This window comes from Bombina bombina, chromosome 6 (assembly GCF_027579735.1).
Source record: "Bombina bombina isolate aBomBom1 chromosome 6, aBomBom1.pri, whole genome shotgun sequence".
Taxonomy (NCBI): domain Eukaryota; kingdom Metazoa; phylum Chordata; class Amphibia; order Anura; family Bombinatoridae; genus Bombina; species Bombina bombina.
The window spans coordinates 182,154,459-182,180,451 of NC_069504.1; the positions used below are offsets into that span (position 1 = coordinate 182,154,459).

The following is a 25,993-nucleotide window of genomic DNA, read 5'->3' on the forward strand; positions in this document are numbered from 1 at the left end:
AGTAAATTGGAAACTTTTTGAAATTTGTATTCTCTATCTGAAAAATGAAAGGAAAAGTTTGGCTTTCAGGTGTCTTTAAGCTTAAATTGATTTTATACAAATGACAAGGGGCGCCTCATATTAAACTGATTTTATACAAATGACAAGGGGCGCCTCATATTAAATTGATTTTATACAAATGACAAGGGGCGCCTCATATTAAATTGATTTTATACAAATGACAAGGGGCGCCTCATATTAAACTGATTTTATACAAATGACAAGGGGCGCCTCATATTAAATTGATTTTATACAAATGACAAGGGGCGCTTCATATTAAACTGATTTTATACAAATGACAAGGGGCGCCTCATATTAAACTGATTTTATACAAATGACAAGGGGCGCCTCATATTAAATTGATTTTATACAAATGACAAGGGGCGCCTCACATTAAATTGATTTTATACAAATGACAAGGGGCGCCTCATATTAAATTGATTTTATACAAATGACAAGGGGCGCCTCATATTAAATTGATTTTATACAAATGACAAGGGGCGCCTCACATTAAACTGATTTTATACAAATGACAAGGGGCGCCTCATATTAAATTGATTTTATACAAATGACAAGGGGCGCCTCATATTAAATTGATTTTATACAAATGACAAGGGGTGCCTCATATTAAACTGATTTTATACAAATGACAAGAGGCGCCTCATATTAAATTGATTTTATACAAATGACAAGGGGCGCCTCATATTAAACTGATTTTATACAAATGACAAGGGGCGCCTCATATTAAATTGATTTTAAACTAAGAGGCATTGCATGTGCACAACTCTAGAGACACTGTGCACTGATAAAAACAAAACCCACACTCCACAATCCTAAAAAAAAAAGGTATTTTATTTCAGCACAGGAACACACATTTTAAAATACCCTCTTTAGGATATAACAAAAAAAAAATATTTTAATTAATTTTTATGATAGTGAAACTTTTATTTATATTTATTTATTTATATATTTATTTTGCTAAAGGTTAAAAAAATACTAATGGGGAGGGGACATGGAAGTCACAATGAAATGTTGATATTTAAGAGAATGCAATTTTAGAAAAAAAAAACCAAAACAAAAAAACCCTACATTTTACTTTTTTTTCTTTCGTGATTCAGATAGAGCATGCAATTTTAAGCAACTTTCTAATTTACTCCTATTATCAATTTTTCTTCGTTCTTTTGCTATCTTTATTTGAAAAAGAAGGCATCTAAGCTAAGGAGCCAGACAATTTTTGTTTCAGGCTATGGACAGCACTTGTTTATTGGTGGGTGAATGTATCCACCAATCGGCAAGAACAACCCGGGTTGTTCACCAAAAAATGGTCCGGCATCTAAACTTACATTCTTGCTTTTCAAATAAAGATACCAAGAGAATGATGAAAATTTGATAATAGGAGTAAATTAGAAAGTTGCTTACAATTGCATGCTCTATCTGAATCACGAAAGAAAAAAAAAATTGGGTTCAGTGTCCCTTCAAGGCTAAAAATAAAAATGATTTGAAAAGGTGTTCCTGCATTTGCTTTAAAGGGACACTCAAGTCAAAATTAAACGTTCATGATTCAGACAGAGCACACAATTTTAAGAATCTTTCCAATTTACTTCTATTATCATATTTCGCACAATCTTTTTATATGCACACTTTTTGAAGAACCAGCTCCTACTGAGCATGTGCACAAGCTCACAGGGTATACGTTTACTAGTCTGTGATTGGCTGATGTCTGTCACATGATACAGGCAGCTGGCAAATGGGAGAAAAAATAAATTTGCCAGAAAAGAATCTACAGATTTTGTCAAATTCAGAGTGTTGTTGACTTATGTTTTTATTATAAACTTTTTAATTAATGCAATTCTACTGTGTTTTGGGCTCGATTTATCAATCAAGGGCGGACAGGGGCGTACATAGTCCCTGTCTGCCCCAGCTCTCCTCTGGTGGGCAGCAATGCGCTGCTCGAATTTAACATTGCACACGAGCACTATTTTGAGCACGTGTGAAATCCCGCCCCCTGCCCACACACAGGCAATGATACGCGGGCAGGAACTATCAATCTCCCCGATAAGACGAAACTGGGGACATTGAAATTCTCCACCTAAGAGGTGCAGAAGATGGTAGGGAAGCAGAGGTCTGATGACCGCTGCTTTATAAATCCCGACTGCAGGTTCTCTTGTGAGAAGCTGCAGTCGAAGGTAGGAGAAGGGCTTCATAAATTCGAGCCCTTAGTGGTCCTTTAAATGCAACACACTCTTCTCAGCTGCTTGCCTGAGTACATTGTCTTTTTAAAGTAAAGGTCAATTTTGATGAATTAATAATCCTATTTAAAACAAGGGCACATTAATTCATCAAAATTGACATTTCACTTGTTTTCTTTAAAAACTTACATTTTAATCCTGGCAGCCGCTCTAGCACTTCCTCCACCTGTCGCAAGCCGTCTTCGCGGGTCCAAAATGACGAATCTGGCTTCCTCCAATCACGGCATTGCATCAGGCCAAGATTCTCCCAGGGGGGAAGCCATAATTGGAGAGAGCCGGATTCGTCATTTCAGACGTCTGCAGAGGCTTCCGGCGGCCGGGGGAATCGCTGGAGCAGCTGCCAGGATTAAATAACTAATAAAATGTCAATTTTTATGAATTAAAGTGCCCTTGTTTTTAATAGGTTTAATAAAAACCGGGCACTAATTAATCAAAATTGACCTTCACTTTAACTGTGTTCTAGATAGTGATTTAGTAATCATTTTAATTACAGAGCACCAGTTATAGTTGTTTTTAGTCATAGCTCTATTCTGCACTGTGCCTGAATATGTGTTCAGTTTAAAGACACACTAAGAAGCTCTGTAGTCTGTGATTCAGACAGCATATTGCAAAAATGAAACTACAGCAGATATAGATACAGGTACAAAAAAAATTAAAATTTCACCAGTGTCTAAATTAATTTACAAAATATTTATGATACTGCAACATATGTTTCCATCATTATAACTAGTGAACTCTGCTACATCTCCAGGGATCCACAGGTTAATATATCCCAGTAAAGCAGTCTCAAGGGAAATATGTTTCAGCAGGTGTTTGAGATGTAAGCTTTCAATACAAGTTTATAGCAGTGAGACACTGTGACCATTTTTTATTTTCTTTGTTTAATCTAAAATGTATTACTTTTTTAATGCATGTTGTTCTCTTAAATAAAGCAATCTTGTCAGGATTGTAGAGGCATGCCATTCTCCACCAATAAAGATACGCGGTTTGTCCTTATTATCCAGTGAATATTAATAGACGTACACAGCTAAAAATGCTGTTTGAGTGACAGGAAACTCGTGCTCACAGTTTTTGATTTAAGTTTAAAACTGACAGAGCAACCAATTACTCTATGTGTTCAAGCTTGCTGACCTGGAAGTGATTACATCAAAAACTGTGAGAATGTTAACCTGATATTATCAAGTCTGAACTGCATGTAATGCGCGGTCCTATGGTTGGCACAAGGTAGAGACGTTAATCACGGACTTGCAGAGTTTGGTTGAAGACATATCGAGTGGTTTGGATCATTGTCTAAACTAAAGTTTCAGTGAGCTGGTCCAATGCTAATAGCCCAGCCTGCCCTTGATAGCACACGTTTGTTCTATGCTCCTTGTGAGAAGATCTTCTACTGCATAATTTACGTTTGCAATATATGGTTCCCATAATGTGGTGCCTTTTCGTTTGTTTCTATGTGGCTTTTTAACAAGAAGAATGAGAAAAGCTCCCATTTACATTCAGTGGACTTTTGTTTTATTTGCACTCAGCCTGGGGACAGCACCTCTATTGTCTCCTACTATATAGGAGTTTGGTTTGTATACTAATCTTATTAAAAAGGATTAAAAATCCTTTCAGTTAGAAAACAGGTTAAAGGGACAGTAAACTCCTAGATTTTATTTTAATATAAAATGTTTTGTTATGTTTAATCAACTTTACAATATACAATCATTATTTATCCCCCCTCCTTTTCATGTAATTTAGCTCAGAATATTGTATATTTTCTCATTCTCAGAGCTAAGCAAGCGCCCATAACTCTGGCCCTGCAACATTCTACACAGTAATTGTTTGATCAGTGCAGGGGCTCATTTATTCATGTTCCTAATTAGCCACAGTCAATCAATCAATAAATCAATCAATCAATCAATCAATCAGAAGTTAAAAATATTGAATAGGCATTGTTCCTGGATTGCAAATCAATTCAAGTTCTGCTAACACAATGACAGGTAAACATGAAACCCAATTTTTTATTTTAAACAACTTTCTAGTTTACTTCTATTATCAATTTGTCTCCGTTGTCCTGGTATCTTTTTTTGAAAAGCAAGGACATAAGCTTAGGAGCTGGCCCATTTCTGGAGCACTATATGGCAGCAGCTTTACAAGAGCACTAGAGGGCAGCACTATTTCCAGATGCCTACCTAGGTATCTCTTCAATACAGAATGTCATGTGAACAAAGCAAATTCGATAATAGAGGTAAAATAGAAACTTTTGAAAAATGTTATGCTCTGTCTGAATCACAAAACAAAATGTTTGGGTTTCATATAATTTTAAGTGTTTTTAAAACAGGGGCACTTTAATTCATCAAAATTTACATTTCACTCCTTTTGTGAAAAAAAACTTTTAATCTTGACAGCAGCTCCAGCTTCCACCGGTCGTTGCAAGCCATTTCTGACGTCAGAAATGATGGATGGGTCATCCTCCAATAACGGCTTCCCCCCCCCCCCCGGGGGAATCATTGTCTGATTCAACGCCGTGATTGAAGGAAGCCGGATTCCTCATTTTAGACCCAGGAAGAGGCTTTGCGACGGGTGGAGGAAGCTGGAGCGGCTGTCAAGTTTAAAAGGCATTTTTTTCACAACAGGAGTGAAATGTAAATTTTGATGAATTAAAGTGCCCCTGTTTTTAACCGAATTTTTAAAAACCAGGCACTTTAGCATCAAAATTGACATTCACTTTAATTTGCAGATTGTTTCCATGAAGTGCTTTGCTGCTGATATACTATGCATAATATGCCTTAAAGGGACATAAAATCATATATACAGATAGAACATGCATTAAAAATTGTTCTTGTGTCATCCTTTGCTAAAGAGCATATCTAGATAGGCTTGTGAATGTGCATGTTTGAGCACTATATAGCAGAAGTATGAAACAATGTATACATTTAACTGTTTTTTTAACCATGTAAGCAAAGTAAGAAGCTTAATACTCTGGTTTAAAAAAAACTTATTTCAAGGTGAAGCATGGAAGGTACATTTTATTCTTGGCATTTTTACTATATTTACATCATATGTCATCACTTTAAGAAATAATACTATCATGCATATCTAAGGAATTTAGAACCTGAAGCCACTGTTCCAGAGGTGGAGAATCATAAAGCAGCTGTTTCTATAACATTACGTAAAGTTTAAACTATTCCTTTACTTTAAAAACTCTCTAATTGATTATAATAATAATGAGCCAAACAATGAGCAAAGGCAATTTGTTAAAAACAGATGTTAATTTTTACCTTAAGAATAAAAATGTAAATTCTCCTATTTCTTGTAGAAATATAAAGGGACACGAAAGTCAAAATATCTCAGATAGAGATATTAAAAAAATAAATAAATTCCAACTTACTTTAATTATCAGTCTTTTTATATCTTTTTGAGGCAACCGCTACTACTGAGCATGTGCAAGAGTCCATTGAGTATACACATGCATATGTAAGTCTGTGATTCGCTGATGGCTGTCACATGACAGAAGAGGCAGGGAAATAAAAGGACATTATAAACAAATCTACTGCTGATTTGAAATTCAAGTCGTTTTATTGTGTATTTGTTTATTATGGAAATATATTGTTGTTACAGAAGCATTAGTTATTTTGTTGTGAAGAAACTTATTTCCCAGCAGCAATGCCTGAACCAGCCAAGCCAGCGCCTAAGAAGGGCTCCAAGAAAACTGTAACAAGTATCATTTCATAAAGGGTTAACTCTGTTCAGTTTTGAGAAAACTATTTTCTGAGGCAGGTTTCCTAGCATATTGTGTACTGTAATTAAGTTTGTGATAAGCATTCACTGCTAGGTGATAAGAAGGACTCAATTGTTTTCTTGTGTGTACTTGTTATCTGCGGTGGCCTGTCCAAGGGCTTTGTCTAAATGTGTGATGGGGGATTTTATGCTTCCCCCCCTGGGAGTGCCCTGTGTGCATGTAACCTAAATAAAAAGCAGGCTGGGCATCCCAGTCCTCAGTTCTTGGTTGTCCCTCAATCGCAGCGTTGACTCATTTTTGTGGGCAGAAGGGTATCCTAGCTGTACTACAGCTAAGGGGGATTATTCTACATTTGCGAGACTCATATAGAATACTGTGGAAAGCAGTTTCTCCCCTCTTCAGCAATAGGAATCCAGGCTACTAAGCGGTCCATCTCTCAGCGAGACTAAGGGTAACCGTAACAATTGTATTTAACCCTATCCCGCCATTAGGACGTTCCACACCATCCTAACTGTGCTGGGCTTTAGAGCCGTTAGGACGGCATGGAACGTCCTAGCTGTTTGGCTGTACTGCAGTCATAGGCGCTTCCTGAATGGGATTGTGGGCTGGAGGGGGTGCCTAGCGTTATAACCACTCCCCCAACACGATCCCATCATTGAAATCACGCGATCGCATGAATGATCACATGATTACAATTTTTACTTATTTGTTTCTATCGGAACTTTGTTCCGATGTAGACAATAAAGAACCACCAGGAAAGAGTTAATGGTCCTTTAAAGATAAACAAACAAGCACAAAAATATTTTTGAAGCCAAAATGTTTTAGATGTTTACTTGAATCTCAAGCTCTCAAGCGTCAAACCGAATACTGAAAAACTGAATACAAAAATACTTGAAATGTTCCTGTCACACCAGCTGCCTTTGCTGATAAAAATCATGAAAATAAACCTTTGCCCTGCCAATGCCAGTGGCAGAACTGGTGAACATATCTTTACAACGGTCTATCAACACACATATATAATTCATGTTGTGTTCATTAATACGTTTTCTTTACTCATCTGCTCTAGGCTACTAGAGGGACTTATGTTTATCTCATGTTGACTGGAGTAGCGTTTGCAGATGTTAAACACATAGGAGCTGGCATGGAAAGGAATCACGCAAGATGCAATTTGCCTTTGTAAATTTGATTGAAGGACCTCACAGTACTGACTTTGTACATAATATCCCCAGAGCACAGGGATTTACATCACTCACATTAGAGCACTTTCTCTCTGTACTTTTATTCCCTTTAAATGTTTTGTTAGTCCAATAAAAAGGTATCACTACTGCATTGCTCTTGCTGTGTTGGTGTATTTTCTGTTATAGCCACACCACAAAATATGTAAATGTAATCCCTTTATATAGAGTAGGTTTCACCCCCAGCCTTCTTTAACAAAATGTAAGGCCAGATTGTATTTAAACATAAAATACATTTGTTATAGAATAAAGCATGTCCAATGCAAATATAGCTTCAGAAGTGGCCCTGCTCAAAAAAGGCCCAAGTGCAAACTTTTTTTGGGCCCCCAAAGGTAATTCAATAGTAAGTAATTAAATAGTAAGCAATAATAATAATATACATGCTGCTCTGTATAATGGTTTTGAGGAGAGAGATAAAGAGAGAGAGATAGAGAGAGAGAGATAAAGAGAGAGAGATAAAGAGAGAGAGAAAGATATAAAGAGAGAGAGAGAGAGATAGAGAGAGAGAGATAAAGAGAGAGAGAGAGAGATAAAGAGAGAGAGAGATAAAGAGAGAGAGAGAGATAAAGAGAGAGAGAGATAGATAAAGAGAGAGAGATAAAGAGAGAGAGATAGATAAAGAGAGAGAGAGAGATAAAGATAGAGACAGAGAGAGAGAGAGAAAGAGATAAAGAGAGAGAGAAAGAGATAAAGAGAGAGATAGAGAGATAGATATCTAGATGATTGATAGAGCATTTTCTACTTACACGCCCCTTTGTGTGTTGCTAAGCCATTCATGAGCAGTATGTGCTTGGTGTCTGTCAGCTACATGCGTATGCTACTCCTGATCAGGGAGAGGAAGGAATAAAATACTTTAGCTTTGGAGCATTCTCCAGCCTTTCCCTTCAAACGCCATACACACCTTGTATTACATACAGTCACTAATGTAACAGCTCTTGTTGTATTTATAGGGTGCAGTTTTATTAAAGGGACATGCAACCCAACTTTCTAATTCACTTCTATGATCAATGTTTTTCATTCTCTTGGTGTCTTTTGTTGAAAAGCAGGGGCATATGCTCAGGAGTGTGCTCATGTCTGGAGCACTATATGGCAGTAGTTCTGCAAGAATGTTATCCATTTGCATGAGCACTAGATGGCAGCACTATTTCCTGTCATGTAGTGCTCCAGTTGCCTACCTAGGTATCTCTTTGACAAATAATAACATGGGAAGAAAGCAAATTTGATAATAGAAGTAAACTGGAAAGGTTTTTAAAATGATATGCATGGTCAGAATCACAAAAAAAAAATGTTTGGGGTTCATATCCTTTAAATAAGAGGAAGAACTTTTTAAAGAGGGGTGCTAAGATTTAAAGGGGCATTAAATATTTCAAGACTGTACTATAAAATGTTAAATTACCAGCTTTACAATATACCTTCATTATTTATTCTGTCCCCTTTCCAGTAATTTAACTCTTAATCATGTGGGCTGTTCTATTACTGTTAAAAAGTGGAAGTGCAGATGTCATTGTTTGCAAACTCTAGCGATCCATTTATAATTTTGCGGCTTAGTTGGATTTAGCAGAGAATGAAACTTAAGTTATAACATCCAAGGGTCAAGTCCTACAAAAAAAGTGTGGGAAATCATCAAGACTCCCAACCTCATATATATATACATACATACACACACACTTACACACACACACTCTATTTATATGTATATAATATATAGACTTTGGTTAATGAAAGCAAATTAAATTCAATAAAGCATTGAATGGTTGCCTTTGGGCCTGAGAATCCTCCTTTGTCACAGAGTCTCGCCCACTTAAGATGCAATTTTTCTATTTCTGCTGAGGGAAGTTAATAACCCCAGAACAAGCCACACAGAAATGTAAGCATTGTGTGTAATAAAAGATATTATTCATAACAGGGTGATAACACAGCAAGACCACTGGCAGTATTACATATAGTGTATTGTAGGAAGTGTTACTGCCTATTACTAGAGGATCTCACTATCCCTCTAACCAGACTGTAGTCCAGCTCCTCCCACCAGCAGCAGCAGTGTTTACTGAAATGTTTCTGTTCTCTGTCCAGAGGGAACTTAGTTCCTCCTGCAAAAATAGTGCAGGAACTCCGTTCCCATGCGTTCCCGCCCGACTTGACCCCTGAACATGACAGTGACTGTTTCCTTTTTGGACGCTAAAACGTTATTGTTATTTTTTCTGTATTTAAACAACTTAAATAAATTTACATCTGCATATTATTATCAGGCTAATCTTTGCTTTGAATACATAATTTTCCCTTCCAAGCATATACACATAAATTATTTAAAAACAAGTAGATTTAAGAGGGCAAGAAGCTTATGTGGCATTATGGTACCAGTCTGGTTAAATAAAGATAATAATGTGAAGGATTTCTAATGGATTTGTAAACATGCTTTGCCAAACAAGGTGCAGGACTGATCAAGTTAAAAGTTGGTATCAATCAAGTATAAAAATGACTCACAGTGTTAATTGATATGAGGAAGACATTAAAATGATGAACTAAATTCTCCACCATTAAACAATTCTTTATAATGAGAAAATATGTTTTGCCAAACCCTCATCTGGCAAAAATCTAATGAGAAAACTGAATGGAAAAAAAGACAGCATCACTGTTAGGGCACGTCTTTAGTGACACAATAGGAATGCCTAAACAATGAGATATACTATCCTGTACTAATAATCAAATCAAATATAGCCATGAATAAAAATGGTAACGACACTTCTATCTTCTTAAATCAGAATGCTTCCGATAATTATGTGGTGGTTCACAAGGTGCTATGTTTTGCTGAGTTGTGCTTTCACGTTGAACAAATAAAGGAAAAGCAATAATTAAGATATATGAGTGCTGTTATGGTTGGGGTTCTTATTTTAAAAGGTAGGTTTACTGGTGAATCACGCTAACAAACTGAGGTCTTAATTTTGATTGGAAGTTAAAAGGCTACACAGATATGTTGCTCTAGATTGGCTCACTGACCATATCCAGCTCAGACACTGCCAATCTGAAGAATAATTTGCATCTGTTAAACCTATTAAATAAGGTAAATAGTTAATGGCGCTCAGTAGAGCATTTTACCATTGAACTATTAATTTAAATGGAACATAAGCTAAACCTACCATAAACAACTGATCAAGATGGTGCAGAGTCACCTTTTTCAATTGCTTTATGTGTATTATATATTCCATTATTATTTCTTTTTTTAGTGGTCATGTGTTGAGAAACTCAAGATTTAAGATTAAGACAGAGTGCACACTCTTAAATAAATACAATTTAATTCTATCATCAAATTGTAGTATAATTTGCTGAAACGTATCCTCTTCCTGTATAACCAGTGTTATACATACGGTTCTCAAGACACGTGCACAGTACTGAGCCTACCTCAGTATACTTTCATGGGAGGAGCTTAAGGGATATAAAACCCAAAAATTTCCTTTTGTGATTCAGACAGAGCATACCATTTTTAAAAAGTTTCCAATTTACTTTGCTTTGCTCCCATGATATTCTTTGTTGAAGAGATACCTAGGTGTCTGGAGCATTACATGACAGGAAATTATGCTGCCATCTAGTGCTCTTGTAAATTGATAATATTCTTGCAAAACCGCTGCCATATAGTGATCCAGACATGAACACATTGGCTACTGAGGAACTTTTGAGGTAAAATATCTTCCTTTTTTACATAGAGATGTTCAGGTGATATTTTCTAGTCAGCTTTTTACAGCTATGCTGCTTCATTTTCAAGTGTTTAAACATTTGGGTATCATGGCCCTTTAAGCTTCAACAAAGCAACAAAGTAAACCAAGTGTAAAAGGTAATAATAAAAGTATATTGGAAAGTTTTTCTTAAAAATTGTAGGCTCTGTCTGAATTTTGACTCCCATATCTTTTTAAACATTTTAAAGACCCTTATTTAGATGTAACAAAGAAAAAAATGACTTGAAAACTTTTCCTCCCATAGGGTTAAAAAAAATACCACATAGGAATAAGTCTTATAATATTGAAATGAATCATTAGAAACAGTTTAAAGAAGTCAAACAACATAGACACTGTAGTAAAACTCAAAAGTAGCTTAAAGGGACACTAAACCCATTTTTTTTTCTTTCATGATTCAGATACAGCATGTCATTTTAAACAACTTTATAATTTTCTCCTAGTATCCATCTTTCTTCGGTCTCTTGCTATCTTTATTTGGAAAAGCAGGAATCTAAGGTAAGGATCCGGACCGTTTTTGGTTCAGCAAACTGGGTAGCGCTTGCTGATTGGTGGCTTCATTTAGCTACCTGTCAGCAAGTGCTACCCAGGTGCAAAACCAAAAATGGCTCCTAACCAAGAGAATAAAGAAAAATTGATTAAAGGAGTAAATTAGAAAGTTGCTTAAAATGTCATGCTCTATCTGAATCATGAAAGAAAAAATGTGGGTTTAGTATCCCTTTAATCTAATAGTTTTTCAAAGTTAAAGGGCACTCAACACAAATGCCCTGTTATACTTATAAAACAAGGCAATTTTTATGTAAAATATTTGAAACTTAAAGGTGTAAATTTGTCTATATTAAAACGGTAAAAAAGGGAAATTCTAATATAACAATAAAATGTTATTTTTAGATAAATGCCCTCATGTTACTGTGTGTTTAACCCCTTTAAAGGTCCTAAACCACTTGTGTATGCTCCAATCACTGGCTGTATCTTTAGCTAGAGCAGATAAGGGGTGTTCCAGAAATGCATATTTGACTACATGTTTAAAGGGACAGTCAACACTTACTTTAACATGTTTTTATATTGAAAATAACAAAACGGAGGTCCGCCTACACTATACCCCTCCTGCCTTGCCGCCTTGCTTCTGTCCTAATCAGCGGCGCTAACTACTCTAATACCCAGTAAATATGGATGCCGGACTCCCCCCACCATTACGTAGCTGCCTTCTTCTTCAACTGATAAGCAAATCAGAATCCAGGCATCGGACAGAAATTGCAAGCGCGTGCAATTTCAGTCCGAGGACTGGATTCTGATTTGCTTATCAGTTGAAGAAGAAGGCAGCTACGTAATGGTGGGGGGAGTCCGGCATCCATATTTACCGGGTATTAGAGTAGTTAGCGCCGCTGATTAGGACAGAAGCAAGGCAGGAGGGGTATAGTGTAGGCGGACCTCCGTTTTGTTATTTTCAATATAAAAACATGTTAAAGTAAGTGTTGACTGTCCCTTTAACCCTTTTGAATGAGTTAAATACATAGTAAAATAAGGGAGTTTGTTTAATGCAATATAATCCCCTTTTACACACAATTCAAAATTAAACTTTCATTAGTCAGATAGAGCCGCAGTTTTAAGAGACTTTCCAATTTACTTCCATTACCAAATTTTGGACAGACTTTTTATATGCACACTTTCTAAGGCACCAGTTCCTACTGAGCATGTGCACAAGTTCACAGTGTAGATATTTACTAGTCTGTAATGTTGTCACATGATACAGGGGCTGGGAAATGGAGGCGAAAAAAATACATTTGTCAGAAAAACACTACTGCTTATTTGAAATTCAGAGTAAGTGTTATTGCATTGTCTTTTAATTGTGCATGTGTTAATTATGCAATTCCATTGTGTCTAATTGTACTTTAACATGTTCTGAATGCTTATTTTAATACTTAAAATGGTTGAAAACCTATGTAAACATAAACAGGAGAAAAAAATACACTTCCAGTGGGCATAGCAGAGATAAGCACTAAAAAGTTAATTTTCAGTTGTTCTGTCTGAGCATACAAACAAAGATAAGATAAGGAGGCTATGTGTGTGTGTGTATATAACGAGTGATAATGTAAGGATAATTGATCTACCTGCAAGCTCAACCACTTTTAATGTGTTGTAGTTGAAAAGAGGAAAACCAGCTAATCATTATTCAAAAATAAACATAAAGGAGCACATTTCCATACATTTTATACTCTTCAGTTGCTATAACAAGTCATTGGAAACACATTGAGGAGAAAATAGTTTTACAGAACACTGTCACTTTAATTAAGCTTGGTTAAAAAAACTAAACAAAAAAAAAAAAAAACACAGTTCAGTATTTATGTTTCTATATTTTCCTGTAATTTAACTGTTAATATTTTGTTTGCTTTTTCACTGTCCCCAAAAAAAGGTAGGTTTCAGATTCAAAACACGAACCATTCAACATAACACACAGTGATTGCTTAATCAATGCAGGACCTCATTTATATCTGTCACTATTTGGCCACAGCAAATACATAAAATAAACCTAAGCCAGAAATGTTCATGGGCTTTGTCTATGCACTACAAAAACACACTTTTATTCCTTCACTTGGTTGTTATTGTACTACATGGAAAGGTTATTTCCTTACTCTGCACCTTTTACAGCAACCTCATGGACATTCTGAAACAAAACTTTACATATTAATACGACGTAACCCTGAAATGTGATGAGGTTTGATATTTTCATGACTTGTATATGCTGTGTTCATTTAATCATGAGAGGTGACCTGTGTGTTTTTAATCCCCTGCTGTGCTGTTTTCATTGCAATTGTAACTTCTTTTTCTCAAACTAATAACAAAAAAGAATAATAAAAAATAAATAAATTAAAACAAACTGAAAAAAACCCACACACTTTTCTAAATAAAAAATAACAGTTCTAAATGTGTTTACATTTTTTATTTGTTATGTAGACTGTCTACATTGCAGTATTTAATTGTTGTGCATATACTGTATAAAATATGTGTAATGTCCCTTTAAGCTATTGCAATTAGGTACAAAATCAGGAAAAGTACATGAACTACATAAAAAAGAGAATATATTTGTGCACACGTGGCATAGACAGGGTTTAAACTAGCCAACATGTGCAGGTCATTGACCCACCACAATTATTGATTTGATAGGATGTCCATTACCTGGTGTCCTTCTAAGCACAGTAATAAACAGAGGACTCACTCTGAATAATGAGGGATGAACTATTAGCTAAAGAAACATAACAAAAGGTCACAGAGGTGAACCTAATATGAGCTGCTGAAGTGTTTGTGATGTTTCAATAACAAATTTCAGAGCATTTGGTTTATAAACATCCAGGTTTAGACTGCAGTTGCTACAGAGAGCTATTTTAATTTCTGCTGTTATATCTGACTTTAACAGAGTAAAGGTCACAACTAGGCAATGATAATCCTAATATCTTATGAGGCTGCAATGAGAAATATGCAGAGATGAACCCAAGCAAAAGAAGCAAGCTGCATACAAATTTGTCACAACACGGTGACAAACAAGACCAGAATAAATAAATACTAATAAGAAAAAAAAAAGATACAAAACAGATGGCTAGGAAGCTAGACTACCATTTATCTCCATTGACAACACCAACCAAATACACAAATACATGATAGGTAATATTGGTATCTATATACCAACAATGTGCCATGTATATAAATCCAATCACTGACAAAATGCCATTTAACCAGTTGATTGCCAGAGGTAGGCAAAGGGGTTAAAATGTGTATTTCTCAGGCAGTCTACCTGCTTTTAAGATATAATAATCTACCAGCTTTATTAATTGTCAGCACTGGCAGTGATTTGGTTAACTCTATATAACTGACTCACGTTTTGGTAGATCTACATCATGCTGTGATGTCATTCTCACTTTCTAATGGCTTATATATAGATTTTAGGCTTGGACAACAGTCCCCTATGCATCAGGAGGATACAGACAATGATTATATAAAGGGTGTGGAGATCACTGGTGTATTTACTTTTAGTTTCTTTGGCACAATTCATCTGCATATTATTTGTTGTTATGGAAATTGTTCAAAAGGATATTTACTGCTCTAATACAATACACCAACTTGTTGCAGGATTAGGAGCGTGACTGATTAACCTTTGCAGGGAAATGGATTAGCATTGGAAATGATTCTTTACACTGTTATAAAAATACAGCTGTTAAAAAATACTACTTTTAAAGGACCTACTAGTGCAAAGATAAAATGCTCTTTTGTGTTATACAATCTGCTTTCTTCTACAAGATGGTTAAGCACAAAGTCAAAGATGCACTCATACAACGCCATCCTTCTGCTTCCGGTGATTGGAGCATACACATATATGTCTGCTTCTCATTTGCTCACACACAGTGCACATATTAATTAAAAGGTATTTATATAAACAGAAAACTGCTCTACACAAAGAACATTTTAGTTATACACTAGAACGTACCTTAAAGAGAATGAAACCCAATTGTTTTCTTTCATGATTTAGATAGAGCAGGCAATTTTAAGCAACTTTCTAATTTGTCTTCGTACTCTTGGTTTCTTTATTTTTAAAAAGTAGTTATGTAAGCTTAGGAGATGGCCTGTTTTTGGTTCATTACCCTGTGCAGCACTTGCTGATTGTGGCTACATTTAGGGTTTCATATCCCTTTTAAAGGACAAAGTATTCTACAAAGTTAACTATGCACTACTAAACATATTATGTAAAAATATCAAGGGTCTTACTGCCCCTTTATAGCAGATACTAGCAGTGAATGAACTATGACTCCTCCTACACTATATATTTATGCACTTTGCAATATATGTGAATTAAAGGGATAGTCTACACCAGAATTTTTATTGTTTTAAAAGATAGATTATCCCTTTATTACCCATTTCCCAGTTTTGCATAACCACAGTTATAATAATATACTGTTAACCTCTGTGATTATCTTGTATCTAAGCCTCTGCAAACTGCCCCTTTTTTCAGTTCTTTTGACAGACTTGCAGTCTAGCCAATCAGCGCCAGCTCCCAGATTACTTCACATGCACGAGCACAGTGTTATCTATATGAAATATGTGAACTAACACCCTCTAGTGGTGAAAAACTGTTAAAATGCAATCTGAAAGAGGTGGGCTTCAAGGTCTAAGAAATTAGCATATGAACCTCCTAGGTTAAGCTTTCAACTAAGAATACCAAGAGAACAAAGCAAAATTGGTGATAAAAGTAAATTGGAAAATTGTTTAAAATTACATTCTCTATCTGAATCATGAAAGTTTATTTTAGCCTAGACTGTCCCTTTAAATAAGGCAGCTTTAGCATTTTTTTAAAACTAAGAATCATTTACATAGTTGCCAATGGTGGATTGCATGAGATATCTGATTGGTAAGTAAGCTCCATGCAAAAAAAACTGACTGACATGAGAACAAGTGCACTGCAATAGTCTGTGAATAAATAAAACTAAAAAAGTACAACGTTAAAGGGATATGAAAGCCAAAAATGTTCTTTCAGATAGAGCATGCAATTTTAAACATATTTCTAATTTACTCCTATCCTATCATTTTTTCTTTGTTCTCTTGGTATCTTTAGTTTAAAAAGCAGAAATGTAAGCTTAGGAGCAGGCCTATTTTTAGTTCAGCACCTGGGTAGTGCTTGCTGATTGGTGGCTCTATCTGAATCATGAAAGAAAAAACTTGGGTTTCATATCCCTTTAATAGCAAAGTTATCTTCATCCCTGTTTCTCACAGCAATCCACTCAGCATCCTCTATAGTACAAGAAGAGGTACCCAATACATTATAACAGTTGTATTCATCAGCCATTATTGAATACTGCAGTATGCATTTCCTGGTAGTTTCAACTTAAATTTAAACAGGTTGTACTTAAAATGTCTGAGCATAATTTCTAATAACATTTATAACCAAATAATGTGACTACAATGTTTCTTTAAGCATAAAATGTCCCTGAGCCTGTCCCTCTATACAAACATCCCCTGTTAGCGAGTTGATCAGTCATTTTCCGTGCACTTGGCACCAATACTGCAGCATAAATCTTCAATGCCAGGAAATCACTGTAATTAGCTGAATACACAGAGTGTTACTTTTTATTTTCTTATTCTTATGTCTTACCCAATCTCTGCCAAATACAGATAGGAGCATTGTGAAATACAGTGTGTGCTCCTGTCACTCTAATGCCCATGAGTTTGTGACTTGGTGTTTATAGGTAGAACAGAGGGTACCAGTCTGACTACAGTAAGTGCCCACAGCAGGTAAGTAACATACAACATAAACTGTGCCAACAAGACAATTTCCAGACTACCAGGACTGCCCAATTCTGATGCTAATCCCATGTTACCACAGAAAAGATATTTCCTTTAGCATTATTGGATCTTTCGTTTTTGTAAGTGAACCATTTGAGATCATTCATTTCCTTTCATTTCAATGTTCTCTGTTTTCTTCTTATCATTATTATCACTAAAACAATTACTATTCCGTGAAATATCCGTTACACAAGTAATATGCTAGAGTTCTACACTAGAATTGCTAACCCTTTAGTTTAAATGTAGATAGTGGTCCCTATAAAGCATCTCAAGGCATAAGGTACATACATATATGTAAATAGATAACAGAACTAAGGTTTCTTCAGAAAACAACTAAAAGACATCACTGACTGCAACTGTGAGCTATATTATTTGTACAACAGGGATCACACAACACAAATAATACAGTAAAGTCAGTGACAAGAGTCAGGTGCAACACCTTAGAGACCTCCCTCACTGGGTCTCAGTGCGTAGCATACAAAAAGAACCAAAGGTATCACACGGTATAGGAACTATAGCTTTATTAGGACGAGCAACGTTTCGGGGCACCTGTGACCATAACACTTCTAGCTGCAGGTGATATAGGGTCCTAGCACAAGTGCACCCAGCCTGCACAAGCTGACTATATACAACAATACACTATTTAATACTAGACCAGAAACAAGCAAATGGTATTACCTGGCAGGCAGCTGCTTATCCCAGGAGATGCTGCAGGAGCTGATCCGTTGCAGGTCACAACTGGAGCAGATACCACATAGCCACCCACAGCAGCAGGAGAGATACACACAGATCCGGGCAGCACAGGGCTTTACTAGTCCGTACACGGGACGCACCGTTCAGTGACTCAGGCTGCTCAGGAATCTGTGGAAGTGTGAGGCAGAGAGGGAAAGTCTGGGAGAGGGCGGGGAGGAGAGAGGAGTCTGGCCAATAGGAGCTCGAGCCTACTGCACGGATACAGCCAGCACTGAGCCTGTGAGCACAATGCACTGAGCGCCTAGGTATCCTGTGCTCAAGTCACAAACGAACGGTGTGGCGGCTTCTCAAGGGGTTCTCTAATTCAATCCCATTTCTAACTGTCCACAAAAACAGAGTTCGTCCATTTATTTTGCAGTTTTCAAGCGCATTCTTGTCACAAATCACCCTTATTCCCTATATGGGACGATTTGACATCAGTACTCCGCACTTCTCCAGCTCTCTTTCAAAGTTTTTCTTTCTTTCTTTTTTTTACCTTTGAAATGTGAAATATTTTGGCCTCCTTTTTGAATGACATTTATTTGCTGTTTGGCTTTTTTTTCTTTCAAAGGTAAAGTTCCTGCACATGCATAGTTAATATGCTCATGCTAAGGAACACATTTTAATACAAGTTTATGTTCAGATCACAAAACTTATGCAACCTACATAAATTAAATAATCAGTTAAAATAGCAATAAGGTGGTTTAAGGTGATATTATAAATGTACTCAAAATTCAATTAAATCAAATTGATAACTAAATAGTGGGATAGATAAATACAACTAAATAAGGGTTACATATAACGATGTGTTCAAAGCAAAGATTATCCTGAAGAAATAGGTAGATGCATTAAAAAGACCATAATAGTTGTTGAAGTATTGATTAAATAAGTGTAAAGGTTTAGTTTCTGTAAGGTAATGGGTGCAACCATATTGAAACCTAGGTTTCTCTAATCAATTCTTCTGAATAGTTAAATGGACATAAAACAAGTTGGGATAGAGACAAAATATAATAATATGTACTTTAATTACTTTACCTGCAACTTTATATTGCAGTGCCTCGCCATTAACCCTTTCTTTTTAGTCTCTGAATTGTAAAGCTCCCCCCCCCCCCCCCACACATTCCCTTTTATGGCTGTATCTATATCTATTTTTCTTTTGGTAGAATGCAAAAGTGCATAGGGATTATCTGCTGGAGCATGCCTAGAAGCTATGAACTCAGTTAAAATACAATGCCTGTGTCTAAAAACTGATAAGAGGGGTGGAGTTGGCTGCTCCAGGCAGCTTAGCTATGTGATTCATTTTGCTTATTTTTGAAAATTATTTTAAAATACTTGCCAGCAATTTTTAAATACATTTTTATGCAAACTATTTTTAATTAATTATCCCTTTTAGAAAATGCACAGATCTCAACCTGTTTTATGTCCCTTTAAGAGCAAATATAAAAAAAAACGTGCAAGCAAAGTTTGTGTGAAATATCAACTCGTTTATAACTGTTACTAACTTCAGGAGATAGGAGATAAGAAACCAGGCTTTTAAATCTAGGATAACTAAGTTTAGACATTTTGGCACCCATTACTTTATAGAAGCTCAAGGGGAATTGAAAACCTTCAATTTTCAGAGTTAAATTACAGGAAAAGGGGGACAAAATAATGTAAGTATATTATAAAGTTAACTGAATGTAAATTAATTTTATATTGCAATCACTGTTTAATGTCCTATTAGTTACACTCATGTCACAAATTAATAGTAACGTTTAAAGGGATAGGAAAGTCAAATGTGAAAGTCATTCCTAGCGTTTTACAAACACTAGGATTGACTTTTAAAACAAATAAAGGGGACTTTCATTCATGAAGAATAAGATACTTCATGTAGAAAGCTCCTTTATTTGTTTTAACCAATTGCTGTTTTTAGCTGCTACAGCAGCCCACGGCTAAAAATTTTTTTTTGCTAAGAGGTGACAATTTCACCTCTTACTTAGCCAAAAGCCGTGCAGTAAATCCGGCTTGGTGCTCATGGGAGCCGGATTTACCGCACAGCTATTGGCTAAGAGGTGAAAACCTCACCTCTTAGCAAAATTTTTTTTAGCCATGTGCTGCTGTAGCAGCTAAGAACGGCGATCAGTTAAAACAAATAAAGGAGCTTTCTACATGATGTATCTTATACTTCATGAATGAAAGTCCCCTTTATTTGTTTCAAAAGTCAATCCTAGCGTTTGTAAAATGCTAGGATTGACTTTCACTTTAAACTTGCATGATTCAGATAGAGCATGTCATTTTAAGACACTTTTAAATTAACTTCTATTTTCAAATGTGCTTTGTTCTCTTGGTATCCCTTGTTGAAAAAGAGTACACACATATTCTACACTAATGGGAGCTAGCTGCTGATTGGTGCCTGCACACGTGTCTTTTGTGATTGGCTAGCTAGATGTTTTCAGCTAGCTGTCAGCAGTGCAATGCTGTTTCTTCAGCAAAAGATAACAAGTCAATAAAGCAATTTGATAATAGAAATAAATTGGAAAGCTGTTTGAAATTGTATGTTCTATCCAAATCATGAAATACATTTTTGGGGCTTCCTGTCTCTTTAATACAGACATATTAGGCAGTCTCATCACACTGAATTAATTAGCTGCCATTTTTACTTTTGAATGTGCTCATTGTGTACTTGTTTGCTTCAATAAAGGTCTTTAAAAATCTTTGTGACACCTACATAAAACATGTGGGGTACTCCTAGATTTTAAAGTCTTATCAGACTCTGTTTCAAACAGTTTTTATATTTAAAGGGCAATGCCTTTTATTAATTGGAATTTCTTTGCTATTATATTATTCTGTACAAATTAGAACTGGAATAGGAGCCATCGTTTGCCTGCTGATACCAAGCCCAGGACTCTCTACAGCAGTGATTTTTAACCTTTTTTTTGCCGTGGCACACTTTTTTACATTAAAAAATCCTGTGGCACACCACCATCCCAAAATTTAAAAAAAATCACACATTGTAGCCTAATACAGCATATATATATATACACATACACACAAACACACACATACTGTATGTATTGTGCTGTTATGCCATGCCTCCTACAAACTACCCCTGCACTGGGAGTAAAAAACAAGCAAAGTTTAAAAAATATGTCACACTGTTGTCAGTCTGCTGTGGCACACCTGAGGATCTCTCACGGCACACTAGTGTGCCACGGCACACTGGTTGAAAAACAGTGCTCTACACACTGTCTTGAGCTCATATACAGCTAATTAGGGTATCATGTACTGAACCTGCAGGTATTTTACATTTAAATTGGAAGCATTTGGACAAACAAGTAGCACCAGGGACTAGCTGGGACTTACAAAAAGCTTTCAGACTGTATTATTACTCAATATGAGTGCACACAAACTAATGTGTATGCCAGGGAATGGTGGGTAAACTGCTTTATTCTGCAAAATGTATATATATATTGGCATACTGCAGTCCATTCTGGGAGAGTGAAATAAAATATTCAGTGGTATTTTAAAGTAAAAGCTGGCAATCTGCATAAGGAATGTAATACTGCTGTGTTGTTTGTCTAAATGTAATACTTTATGTTGAATTGAATTGCAATAGTAATGTCCCTTTAACATTTTTTTTAATGTTAGTTCTGCTTATCCTTAACACTAGAAAATCATCCTAAAATACAAATAATCACAAACACAGATGGGCACTGTTTGGTTGGTTGAAGCAAACTATGGATGACTCAGTTCTGAAATCAATAAGAACTAACAATTTAATGGTTAAACTAAATTATCAAAATCCATTAGTATATTGGTCATTGCAGTTGATGCTGTTGATGTAATTCCTGGAGGGGCTTGTGGTTTACATAGGTCCACTAGCCAAAAGGGTTTTGTGTCATCTCATGTTAGGGACTGAGAGATACCATTCCCCCTTTATTAAAAAAACAGAAAGCTCCAAGCTTTTCTTCATATGTTTGGTAATAATAGGGAAAGCTATTTGAGTAGCACATAACTCTGACTTATTAAAGGGTGATGGATTTAAATGATTCATAGAATAGATTTCTTATAGAGTTGATATGGGAAAAGACTGTATGCATAATGTTCCCAGTTTGTAAGATGGAAACTCTGTTGTATATCTGTGCATGATTATGAATGAGCCAGAGAATGTAGCAGTATGCTTGTGAATGAGTATATATGTTCCAGTATGTCCTGTAAGGGGAAATGAGTGCCTGTGTGAATATATATGTACTGTTATTCCTGTGTTTGGGTATATATATATTTCTATATGCATGTACCTCTTAATTTTGTGTATCTGAGTGTTAACCCCTTTGCTACTGTATATTTAATTTTTTTTTTTTTTACCAAAAGTATGTTTAAACAGAAATAGTTTTTTTTTATTTACCTATGCAATCTTTTTTTTAAATATTTATTTAATATTTTTTCCTGTAGTGTAGTGAACCCTCCTCACTCTCCCACCTCCATTATCTCCCCAAACAGCTCTCTACCCCCCCTCACTGTTTCCCGCCATTTTGATTAAGGGCAGATAGTCTGTCAGTAACAAGTTTGTGCATTTATAAAAAAAATAATAAAAAAAAATTAGTGTATGTTACCCCCTCCCCATTTTTTCTGTAGTGTAGATACCCACCTTTGCTCTTCAAGCTAGCACGTTTTTTTTAGTTTAGAGACACATCCCTCCCTCTCCCCTTCCAAACCATTTTCACATAGTGTAGGGAACACTCCTGTGATGTGCCGACCACCAGCCTCCATCCATTCCTCCCACACCTCCCGCTGGCACCACCACAAAGTTTGTTACAAACAGTGACACAGACAGTGCCACTGTCTGTAATGATTGGCAATCTGGCTTCATATGGTATGGGAGGAAGATCAGTGCTCCCTTCCCATATGAAGGCAGATGTTTTCTACCCCCAGGTTGTGGTTATCAATGTCAAAGCTGACAGCGAGACCGCAACACGCACCTCTGTGCTGGACGTAGTTACTGTGTCAAAACAGTACACTGGGCAAAGTACTATGTCACGTAGTACCTATGTCAAAAAGGTGTAAGGGGTTAAAGGGACAGTAAACATAAAAACAAATTTCTTACATACTTGTGCAGCATGTGCACAATTAATATGAACAATGAGCCTCTTACCTTTTAAAATTATTCCTTTTCTATATTTAGAGCCCCAAAAGCCTTCAGGTTCCTGTCTTATATCCCTCCTGTCTGGCACAGTTTAAAAACAAAACAAAAAACAACAACACATCACTGTTTTTTTTTAAATCACAACCCACTTGACTGCGCCATCCACCTAAATGTAGCACGCTCCTGCAGCCAACAACCTGAGTTTTTTTTTTAGTCTAAATATAGAAAAAAAAATATTTTTAAAAGGTTAGGGTTTCATTGTTCCTATTAAATGTGAACCTGTGCAAAGGGATAAAACATATAGGTAAACTCCAGATAGGGCTACCAGGTGTCCAGTATTTAACTGGACAGTCCAAAATATTCAAACTGTCCAGTAAAATCTAAAAAAATAAAGGACATTAAAATATCCAGTTTTCCAAAATTCCTTGAGTGGCAGCTTCATTTTAAAGACCTCTTATATCTCTATGCATAACAGACATGGCCCAGAAAGTTGTAACATTGTGCATGCACTACTCTGTGGTACTGGCAACCAAGGAGGGTAAAAAGAAACTCACTGCTACTGGGAGTCATGATGCAGTTAATAAAACTCTACTCTCTCTGTGTTATATATAGCTAATGAGGTAACATTTCTTCTGCCCCTCCTGTGCTAAAGGCAGTCAAGGGAGGGTCAAATCACTGCTGCGTGTTTTTAGCAGTCAAATAGGTTAAAATTATTGCTTTATATGTTACTGGCAGCCAAGAAATAATTTTACTGCTCTATTATGGTAAAAAATAAATATATATATTTTTATATATATATATATATATATATATATATATATATATATATATATATATATATATATATATATATATAACGTATTTTTCTGAGTATCAGCCGCTCCTGATTATAAGCTGCTCCCTTAAAGTTTGGTGCCATTTTAAAGAAATAAAATTTAACTTAAAAAAGAATAGACACAGAACCATCCTTAGGGCTAGATTTATCAAGCCCCTGCGGCAGCAAGTTGTCACAAGAACTTGCTCGCCGCGATTTATCAAGCAGCGGTCACCAGACCGCTGCTTCCCTAACATCTTCGCCACCTCTATTGTGGCGAAATGATTGACAGCTCCTGCCCCTGCGTGATTGACTGTGCGCGGGCAGGGGGCGGGATTGCATGCGAGCGCAAAATTGCGCTCGTGTGCAATGTTAATTACCTGCGGGTAATTTTGCCCCGCCACAGGCGAGCTGAGGCGTACAGGGGCGCGTATACGCGCCCCTGTACGCCTCTGCATTGATAAATCTAGCCCTTAATCTCTTATCCAATCTCTCCCTAACACAGCCCCCTCCCTCCCAAACAGTCTCTCCTTACACTCTAAGTCTCCTTTTGCTTCACACAGCTCTAACCTTATTCTCACACACAGCCCCTCTCATCTTCCCCCCTCTCAGCCCCACATCTCCCTCAAACACAGAACCCTCCTTAATCTCTTAGCCTGCCTCCCTGACAGATACCTTAAGTCTTCTTACCCTCACTCCCACATACACAAATAGCCCCCTTATAACCCTCACAGGCTGCCTCCTCTTAATCCACTCAGCCTCCTTCCCTCACACAGTGTCCACTACTCACACTATTAACTATACCTACCTTACATAAACCTCCCCTCAGCCCTTTTCACCCTCTTAGCCCCTTTCTTCCTCACACAACCCCCTCCTAATCAATCCTGACTCCCCCTCCTTTCACAGCAGCTCCAGCTCTCTTCTTTAGCCAATCCCACTGCCATTCTGAGCACATCAATGTGCCGTGTTGCTGGAGGATAAACCCATCATTTTTCCACGTTGCTGTGCAAGATAAGCATTTCACACAAAAGTAGTATCCCAAACATTCTGCCAGTGTGTATGACAAAATGAGCGACTCACCCCGGTCCTCAGGGCTGGCGATCAATAGCACAGCTGTCAAGTCCCCTCCCCGGATCACACTTCTCTTACCGTAGTTCCCTGATCCTGGCAATCCTGGCAATTAACCAGTACTGTCCTCCCTGCGTCTAACCAGGGCAAGTCTCATTCTGGGAACACATGATCAGCTACGGTGTCTGGCGGCATATTTGAAATTACCGGTACTTTGGGGGCAAAAGTTAGAAAACTCTGTGCTCACTCTTAGCCACACATAATGTCCAGGAAGCCCAGTGTGTGCCCGGACCCTTCCCTGCAACATCAGCACTTCCACCAAACCTTGACCCAGACCTTTGACAGTAACATCCCGAGTATAGGCTGCCCCCCTGATTTAAAGATTTAGATTAGGGGAACAAAGTACGGCCTTTACTCGGAACAATACGGTATATATACAAAAGTATATATACAGTATCTCACAAAAGTGAGTACACCCCTCACATGTTTGTAAATATTTAATTATATCTTTTAATGTAACAACACTGAAGAAATGACACTTTGCTACAATGTAAAGTAGTGGGTGTACAGCCTGTATAACAGTGTAAATTTGCTGTGCCCTTAAAACACAGCCATTAATGTCTAAACCGTTGGCAAGAAAAGTGAGTGCACCCCTAAGTGGAAATGTCCAAATTGGACCCAATTAGCCATTTTCCCTCCCCTGGTTTAATGTGACTCATTAGTGTTACAAGTCTTAGGTGTGAATGGGGAGCAGGTGTGTTAAATTTGGTGGTATCGCTCTCACACTCCCTCATACTGGTCACTGGAAATTCAACATGGCACCTCATGGCAAAGAACTCTCTGAGGATCTGAAAAAAAGAATTGTTGCTCTATATAAAGACGGCATAGGCTATAAGAAGATTGCCAAGACCCTGAAACTGAGCTGCAGCATGGTGGGCAAGACCATACAGCGGTTTCG

General features: G+C 36.8%; 1 protein-coding gene across 2 annotated transcripts in view; it reads right to left on the reverse strand.

Moving 5' to 3' along the window:
* MET (MET proto-oncogene, receptor tyrosine kinase) overlaps window positions 1-18,143 on the reverse strand; it is a 278,950-nt gene extending 260,807 nt beyond the window's left edge. For both annotated transcript variants that reach the window (XM_053716691.1, XM_053716690.1), the window contains exon 1: window positions 17,978-18,143. The gene's annotated coding sequence lies outside the window, so the exon portion shown is untranslated. The remainder of the gene's footprint in view (window positions 1-17,977) is intronic.
* Window positions 18,144-25,993: the final 7,850 nt, after the last annotated feature.